The following is a 10,223-nucleotide window of genomic DNA, read 5'->3' as shown; positions in this document are numbered from 1 at the left end:
CTTTCATCGAAGGTTTATGCTCATCGAAGGTTTATGTTTATGAAGACGAAGTTTTTTCCTGAATGGAACGCTGGTTTCAGTCTCTGTTATTTTTTCTCGTTTTCTTTGGTGCTAGTGGAAGACGCCGCTCTTCTGCCTGCAGAAATGGACGTAGAATCACCAGGGCCTCCACCCATACGTTCCGCGTCGTCTGTGGCCACTCTAAGAAATCACTCCGGCCACCCAAGTAACGTCGACAGTGAGGACACGCTCATGTACTCTACGGCCAGTGATGAGAGCTCCGATGAAAGTGACTTTGTGCCCGTGGCAAGACACAAGGCGAAGAGAAGGCTGCTTACGACATCTCCTTCCCAAAGTAAGGCCACCACGAATATTCAAGAGCCACCGGTTCACACTATCTTGTTTGTCCTGCTGAATGCCGCTGACAGCATGAACTTACTTAATCGCCAGGTCACGTCTATGTCACTTGTGGCGCTCGTTCCGGGACAAATAACAGACGTGAGAATCATTGGCCGCAAGAACGTTCTGGCGATAGATGTTACGCAACGTACTGCTCTCGACGTATTGACCAAGGTGAATGTGCTCGGGAACATCAACGTACGTTCTTTCACACCAGATGGCAAGGACTCTAGGGCAGGCGTTATCTACGACGTCGACACTTCTATCAGCGATATTGATTTTCCCACTCTAATCAAACCAGTGACGGAAGCTACTATAATCTTGCAAGCCCGCCGTCTCGGGAACTCACGATGCGTGAAACTAGTTTTTGAGAGTGACAGCCTCCCAACGCAAATAAGAGTTGGTCATTTTCGACACACAGTACGGCCGTTCGTGCCGAAACCTCTTCAGTGTCGGAAGTTCTGTAAAATAGGACACGTGAGTGCAGTTTGAACAAGTTCTGCTGTGTGCTCCCGATGCTCGGAGTCGCACAACACGGAAGCCTGCCCGGCAGAACATCGCAAATGCGGCAATTGCCAAGGTCCTCACGAGGCGTCATCAAAGCAGTACCCAAATGTGAAGAAGGAGATGCAAGTGCTGAGGCTGATGGCCAGAGACTGTTCTACTCACAGGGAGGCTGCTGCCAAAGTGCGACGTCGGCGTTCGCGCCATAAGAAAACTCCTAGGACATCCTCTGCCAAGGCCAGGGATACACCGCTACCCCATATCACGTACTCACCACCACAAGCATCAACAAGTGCCAACAACAAGCATCCTCAGAAACACGCAAGAAACATTGACCCTGACGCGTGGCCAGCGCTGCTGTCAGTGACACCGCCAGTAGAGCGGCAGCATCGCCCACTGAAAGCTACTTCAGAGCGAGTAAGTCATGACAGTCAAGATAACAAAATAATAGACGTGATTAAGACCCTCATAAAGACAATTTGAGTACTCCTGAATAATATTCAGACTCCGGCTGCCCACAGCGCTCTTCAAATATTGGACGCTTTGAATCCGGTGCTATCAATTTTACAGGAGCACCATGGCTCTTTGTCTGCAGCCCTTCCGTAAACAAGTGAAAGAGGCATCAATTTTCCAATGGAATGCCCGAGGTCTTAAACCCCGCATTTCGAATTTTCGACCATATGTTTTCAAGAATCAGTTTCCAATTATCGTAATTTGTGAAGCACGTCTTCACAATGCTATGCGACTTTCTAAATACGAGGCTTTCAGATCTGCAACCCGTAACGAAACCAGCAAGGTCATTGTTTACATCCGGTGCGAACTCACATATATTGAGCATCCAGTAACACCGGACGACAGCAACCAATACGTGTGCCTGACAGTTAAGCGTAAGAACGTGAACTTCACGCTAGTGGCAGTATATATTTCGCCTTCAGGCCGCTTTGACCCAGCAAGATTAAGCGCCATTATATCAGCGACACCGGGGCCATGGATTATTACCGGTGATTTTAACGCTCATCACCCCCTGTGGGGAAGCCAGAAGATGGACCGTTGGGGAAGAGATGTGTCCTCCTTTGCATCTGACCACCAACTATATTGTTTAAATGACGGCGCTCCCACGTTTTTACGGGGTCTTACATATAGTAGCTGTATCGACCTAACTTTTGTGTCAAGTAGCCTAAACACCAAGGTGCAGTGGTTTGCGGACAATGAAATGCATGGGAGTGACCACATTCCCTCCTATGTAAAAATCAAGGGGCTAAGCAAGTCGCAAATCACGCCAACTTCATGAATAGACTGGTCAAAGTACAGATCATCCACAGAGAAGCAATGCGAGAGAAACCAAGAAGGTTCTCTTGAAAGCCTAGAAGGTATAATGAAGGCCGCTATTCAAGAGGCAACGTTTCATTGTGGACCTTTGCCAGATTTTTGCAAATATGAGGTGGAGTTTGAGCGACTACGCGCAATCCGTCGTCGCGCCGAACGACGTTATAGGCGCACAAAATCCATCTACGACTTGAGGGAAGTGAGACGTCTACAAAAGAAGATTCAACGTCGAATCAATGCACTACACTCGCAACAATGAAAGTCACTATTCAAGTCGCTCGATCCCCATAAACCTCTTTCGCAAATATGGAGAATAATCCGCGGCCTACGAACATTGCCACAACAGAATCGTCCGTTCAAATGCCTTGCTCTCCACCAAGGCCGGCGTGAGATCGATGTAGCGGAAGACGTCTGTGCCAGGGTTGCAAACAAGGGGTCCGGGATCAACATGAGTAACCTACGAAACGCGCCGGTGTCCAGAGACACTCGAATGAACAATATGTTTTCTCTAGAGGAGATTCAGGTAGCATTTACAGCATGCAAGCGCTCGTCATCGCCTGGACCCGATGGAGTCACTTACATAGCCCTTGCTAACCTAGGACGAACAGCTAGGCGTGCCCTTCTAGCTGTATACAATGACTCGTGGAGCAACGGTTTGGTTGCTCCTTCGTGGAAGTGCAGCCGCCTTGTGCCCCTGCTCAAACCAGGCAAATCGCCTCTGGACATGGCCTCCTATCGCCCCATCGCGCTTGCCAGCTGTTTTGGAAAGTAGAGAATGGTGCTGACTCGCCTGGAGTGGTACTTGGAACATAACAATATATACCCCGATGCTTTGACCGGCTTTCGACGTGGACGGTCTTCAGTGGACAATGTTGTTGATCTTGTCACGTCTGTACAACAGCAGAAGAGCCTAAAGAGATTATCAGTGGCACTTTTCTTGGATATTAAGGCTGCATACGACAATGTATTACATGAAACCATCCTGGACGCCTTGGGCAGCATTGGATTGGGAGGCCGCGTTTACCAATGGATATGCAGCTATTTGAAGGACACAACCTTCTTCGTTCAGACAGAAGATGGCGCAACAAGGCAACATCATACTTATCGCGGCGTACCTCAAGGTGGGGTCCTAAGACCCATACTTTTCAACCTTGCGCTCATCGGCCTCGTTTCGTCCTGCCACACTCCGTACATCTGTCGATATACGCGGACGACATCTGCATCTGGGCATCAGGGGTCACGCGTCTACACGTACGAGCCAGGCTTCAGACAGCGTCTACACTGACGTCAAACTACCTTCAAGGACGTGGACTGGAGCTGTCTTATGAGAAATGCTCACTAGTTGCGTTTACACGCAAGACAATGACGCCATACCATATCAGAATTAATGGACACACAGTCAGCTATCAAAAGACTCACCGTTTCCTGGGAGTAATAATAGATCGTGATTTGTCTTGGAGCCCTCTTATCGCTCACATGAAGAAGAAACTGACCATGATCACCCACGTCCTAAGGTTTCTTGCGGGAAAATCATGGGGTGCATCGGTACGAGCCATGCTTCAACTGTATGCTGCACTTTTTCTTGGCTTCATGCGCTACAGCCTACCTGTGCTTGGCAAGGCCCGCATAACAAACGTACACGTCCTCCCGTCATTACGAGCTCAAGCACTGAGAATATGCCTCGGGCTGCCGAGATGCGCATCCTCAGCAGCGACTGTTGCAATCGCTCATGAACACCCTATTACAACCTACATTCGTGTGGATGCTTTAAGAACGCACATAAGACATGCCACCCGGATTCAATCGCATCACCTCGCCTCCCTTCCAACTTCCTGGCCATGCTCTGCGTTCTGCTCTATTATTGCCCCACATCGCACGGTGATTGCCACGAACTTCACTCACGCAGCAAGACCGTCGCTACCATTGTGGTGTCTACATCCACTGGAAGCTTTGATAACCATCGCCGGAATGCAAAATAAGAAAAATTTGTCAAATTTGGCCCTAAAACAAAGAACATTACTGTTTCTGCATGAGAAACACAGTGGACGCATTCACATTTACACGGATGGGTCGGTCACTTCAACAAGTTCAACAGGCGCAGTGGTGATTCCAGAGAAATCCATCACAATAAAGTTCAGGACCTCGCATCTGACATCATCCACGGCGGCAGAACTCGCTGCTATTTGTGCCGCTCTGGAGTTCCTAGTTGAAGAACCGCAACACACATGGTCAATATTCTCTGACTCCAAAGCAGCTCTCTAGAGCATTGCCTCGCCATATCGTCATGGACCAAACGAACAGCAAATTGCTGAAATACGACTGCTTCATCACCGGGCTATAGAGAAACAACATGACATAGCGTATCAATGGATACCAGGCCACTGCAGCATTGATGGAAACGACCGTGCAGATGAAGCAGCCCGAACTGCTCATGATGATGCCTCTTGTGTAGCTATACCATTATCAAGAACGGACGCCACTGCAAGGCTTCAATCCTTTGCACGAGAACTGACACTCGCTCAGTGAAATTCACCGGCATTCACCAACGTCCGCCTTCATAATCTGGACCCACACCTACAGCTCCGTCTTTCATCAGGAATAACCAGAGCAGAGGAGACACTTTTGTGCCGTCTGTGGATTGGGGTGGCCTTTACGAATGCTTATTCGTTTCGACTCGGAATGACCAGAAGCCCGACATGTGACAACTGTGGCTGCGCAGAGACTCTCTCCCATCTTCTCTGCGAGTGTCCCCGCTTCAGCGTGCCAAGAAAAGAACTGTCAAAAGCTTTAGGTAGAATAGGCAATCGCCAATTGTCGGAAGAAAGGGTATTAGGACACTGGCCGAGACCATCCTCTGCACGCAAGGCGTTAAGAGCGTTGTTGCGCTTCCTGCGGGCAAGTGGTCTTAGAGACAGACTGTAAACAGCGTCGTGGATCGTCTGATGACCTTCTCTCTCTTTTTTACAACGTATATTTTTTATCATCCTTTATCCCCCTTACCCCTTCCCCAGTACAGGGTAGCCAGCCGGTCTGAGAACTGGCTAACCTCCCTGTCCTTCCTCATTTATTCCTCATCCTCCTCCTTATGCTGTTTCCTAAGACGACATAAAGATGAAAGAAAACTTTTTTTCTTTACTCGATGTATTGACATACCTTTGTCCCCACCTCTGCTCCCTAAAAAAGTTTTCTGCACCCAACATGAATTCGGACTGCCTTCAAGATTTGAGGCTTTGTAAGCTTTGGGCACGTCCCCTTGTTTTGCGCTGTCCGCATCGTCGGAACAGTGGCTAGGGTGCTTGGCTGCAGACCCCATAGTCGCGAGTTTGATTGCGGCCGTGACGGCTGCATTGCGATAGAGGCAAAATGGTAGAGACTTGCGTACTGTGCAATGTCAGTGCACGTTAAAGAACACCAGATGGTAGAAATTTCTGGAGTTCTTTTCTACGGCGTCTCTCATAATCATATCGTGGTTTTATGACGTAGAACTTCAGGTAGTATTATTGTTATAGAACCCAAGGTATTACGATGTCATGAAAGGACGTCATCATGTGACGTCACGTGATGTGATGTAAGGTTTCCGGCGTAAGGTTCGGTGATCCTTGGCAGCATAATGACGTTGCATTGTGACGTTCTCCTATTGTGATGGTGTTTTTTATCACACACGCTGGCGCCGCTAATGGTCAGTGTGTTTGATGAGGCATCCGAAGCTTTCGCCTTAATAAATTGCCTTATACACTGTATATGTGCGTCACTGAATGCCTAAGGCCTTCGGCGTTGCACTAGTTTCTTTTTACAGCGTTTCGTGCCAATGTTTGTCCCTTTTCATTCCACTGCATTGAACATTTCGCACGAAATTTACCCGTGGGAAATTGTTTAGGGCTGGAGTGCCCTCTGTTATATAGCTGGCGTTTGTTCACCTTGCCTAATATAAACATTCAATGAAAATAATTGTTTTTGTTGAACTCCATAATTGTGCTTTCACCGCTGCAAAGGCTTTCTTTAGCTGTAGAGTATGAATGTCTAAATCCTAAGGGTTTTACTGCCTGTAGCACGCAGCTTCAATACAGTGTTGAAAGTTTAAAGTTTTTATTATACAAGCTCAGAGTGTTCCCGATCAAACTTGCTACTCGCATAACATTCAGGAATGTATTTTAGTACAAATATGTTTTTAAAGATGAAATGGGACATGCATTTTGTCAAAACAAACTTGCGCGTCTCACACTTGTGGAGGCTCAACGAAAGAGCGCTGATCTCGGAACACGTCGAGACAACAGACGTGGTCCTGTAAACTACACACACATGTGTATATTTATTCACTTGGTTTTACAACTATGATTATACCAACCGACTTAAATGTATTGCCACGTTCCATTTTTCAAGTTTTTGTTATCGTCCCAAAACACCACACGCTTCTCAGTGCAAACCGCGCCTGCAGTTTTCTAGAGGGTTCCGGACTGTACTAGATCATTTCGATAAGATCACGCCCACTGTGCGGACGGTACAGATTGTTCTGGAACCTACGCCACCGCCAGTGATAACGCTAGAGCATTCGACAGCAAGAGTATAAATGCCGACGCGCTTCGCCGTTTGTCAGTTGTTGAACGAAGGCCGACGCTCCGTTGCCGCTATCAGTCCGAGACGGCTATCTGTGCAAGACTGCTGCTGTAATTGGACTTTCCGTTTACTGGGCACAGGTTTGCCCAAATAAACAGTTAAGTCTCAATTACCGACGACTTCGCTGAACGACAGTGGGCCGACCCGGAACTTAAGGCCCTAATAGAATATCTCGAAGGCAGGACCACCGAAGTCCCGAAGGTATTCAAGCGCGCACTTGCGTCGTTCTTCCTACGAAACGGTCTTCTACAAAAGAAAAACTTTTCACCACTTCAAGCTAAGTACCTCCTTGTGGTGCCTACAGCTCTGCGACCAGAACTCCTGAAGGCCCTGCACGACGATCCGACAGCAGGGCACCTCGGTGTTTCTCGCACGCTCGCGAGGACACAAGAAAGGTACTACTGGCCACGTCTTACCACCGACGTCACTCGTTATGTGAGGACGTGCCGAGACTTCCAGCGACGCAAGACACCGCCGACAAGGCCAGCGGGACTTCTGCAGCGAATTGATCCACCTTGCGGACCTTTCCAGCAGATTGGTATGGGCCTACTAGGGCCGTTCCCGACGTCGGCTTTCGGAAACAAGTGGATCGTGGTAGCTACCAACTACCTCACCCGCTACGCCGAGACAAAAGCCCTGCTAAAAGGCACTGTATCTGAGGTAACTAAGTTCTTTGTCGAAAATATCGTCCTACGTCACGGCGCGCCGGAGGTCCTTGTCACCGACAGAGGAACGGCATTCACTGCCGACTTAACTCAAGCGATCTTGGCATACAGCCAAACAAACCACAACGTATGTACCGCCGGACGACAGCGTACCACCCACAGACCAACGGCCTCACCGAGCGGCTTAACAAGACGATCGCCGACATGCTGTCAATGTACGTCGATGTCGAACACAAGACGTGGGACGCCATTCTTCCGTATGTGACCTTCGCATACAACACGGCGGTACAGGGGACGACGCAGATATCTCCATACAAATTGGTCTACGGAAGGAGCCCGGCAACGACGCTCGATGCCATGTTACCCAACGTCACCGACGAAGAAAACCTCGATTTGAGCGAGTACCTTCAACGCGCCGAAGAAGCCCGACAACTTGCGCGTCTCCGTATCAAGAATCAACAGACGACAGACAGCCACCGTTACAACCTTCGACGACGCTTCGTGGAATACCAGCCCGGTGAACGTGTTTGGGTGTGGACGCCGATACGCCGACGTGGACTAAGTGAAAAGCTTCTGCGACGCTACTTCGGACCATACAGGGTCGTTCGACGTCTCAGCCCACTTGATTACGAGGTTGTCCCCGACGGCATCACGAGCTCTCAACGACGCCGATCGTGACCTGACATCGTCCATGTCGCGCGCCTCAAGCCGTTTCATGCGCGTTAACAAACTGAAACAGTGTTTTTTTGTATTATTGTTGCATCGTAATCTATTCATTGTACTTTCTTGCATCATTATTGTACCTTCATCTTTAGTTAAAGCATCGGGACGATGCCTTTCTTCAGAGGGGGGCAATGCCACGTTCCACTTCCCAAGTTTTTGTTGTCGTCCCAAAACACCACACGCTTCTCAGCGCAAACCGCGCCTGCAGTCTTCGAGAGGGTTCCGGACTGTAGTAGATCATTTCGATAAGATCACGCCCACTGTGCGAACGGTACAGATTGTTCTGGAACCTACGCCACCGCCAGCGATAACGCTAGAACATTCGACGGGAAGAGTATCAATGCCGACGCGCTTCGCCGCTTGTCAGTTGTTGAACGAAGGCCGACACTCCGTTCGCCGCTATCAGTCCGAGACTGCCATCTGTGCAAGACCGCTGCTGTAATTGGACTTTCCGTTTACTGGGCACAGGTTCGCCCAAATAAACAGTTAAGTCCCAACACGAAGTCTCCTGTCTTCGGCCACGTCGCGACCCCGTGACAGTATCAGTGGTGGCATGCTTTATATAATATTTCAATACAACATACTTACATAATAAGTAACCGCGAATGCGACACTACTACCGCCAAAATCTCGACTCACTGATGTTTTTTTTGCGGCCACCTAGCCTTTCGCTAGGTGGCAATGGCAGCTGGCGCTATCATGCTAACCATAACGATGATCAGGATGATGAACCCACATGAGCACTCCACCACCTTTCATTAAGTGGCTGTTGGAAATAGGCTGTCGCAAGCTGCAAACGGGGGTGATCGCTAGCCTATACACTATGTCGCTAAAAGCTGGGGGACAGCAGAGCTTGAGAAGACCTGGGTGGTGCTGATACGGCACAGGTTTTACTTTTTTCCACCGCTTTATTTTTATCAATTTGTTCTTTTACTTTCTCTCTTCTTATGTGTCCCTTATCTCCATGATTCGTTCCACATATATATATATATATATATATATATATATATATATATATATATATATATGTGTGTGTGTGTGTGTGTGTGTGTGTGTGTGTGTGTGTGTGTGTGTGTGTTCCTGACAAAGGCCAGACTCTGGCTGAAACGTCGAGAAATAAACGAAGTTGTTGTGACTGCTCACGTACAATCCACTCGACTCTCTCTCTTTCTAAATAAATATATATATATATATATATATATATGTATATATATATATATATATATATATATATATATATATATATATATATATATATATATATATATATATATATATATATATATATATATATATATCGAAACGACGCCTGTGGAGTTAGGGACAGAACTTTTACACTGACCACACCATTGCCAAGCACTTTTGCTCAGTTATGGTGTAGTTCTTTTCGGTAGCAGTTAGTACTCTACTAGCATATTCAACTACTCCCTCTTGTGAAGGGGTGTTGCATTGGAGCAGAACGGCACCTATACCACAGCCGCCAGCGTCCGTGTGTAAGATGGTCGGTGCGGCCTCATCAAAGTGGCGGAGTACAGGTTCGGACGTGAGGGAACACTTTAACAAGTCGAATGCCGTTTGACATTCTTCCGACCACAAAAAGGGCACGTCGGAAGCAAGAAGCTGGTGCAGTGGAGCCACTATTGTTGCGAAGTTCCGTATCAAATGGCGAAAATAGGAGGGGAGACCAAGAAAGCTTCGCAACTCCTTCAGCTATTCGTCCAGATCCGGCTGAATTCCGTCTTTGGTCACGACGTGGCTCGAAACCCTGATAGCGTTTGTAGCGAAACGGCATTTCTTGCTGTTGAGTTGGAGACCAGCGGTGGCAAGGCACGTCAGAACGTGATCCAAACGTTGACAAAAAAAAAACAATGATGTCGTCCAAGTAGCAGAAGCAAGTCTTGAATTTGAAGCCGCGCAGCACGGTAACCATCATGCGCTCAAAAGTAGCGGGCGCGTCGCGCAGTCCGAAAGGCATAACGTTTAATTCGTTAG

This window comes from Rhipicephalus microplus, chromosome 5 (assembly GCF_043290135.1).
Source record: "Rhipicephalus microplus isolate Deutch F79 chromosome 5, USDA_Rmic, whole genome shotgun sequence".
Lineage (NCBI taxonomy): Eukaryota > Metazoa > Arthropoda > Arachnida > Ixodida > Ixodidae > Rhipicephalus > Rhipicephalus microplus.
This window is presented reverse-complemented; position numbering follows the sequence as displayed.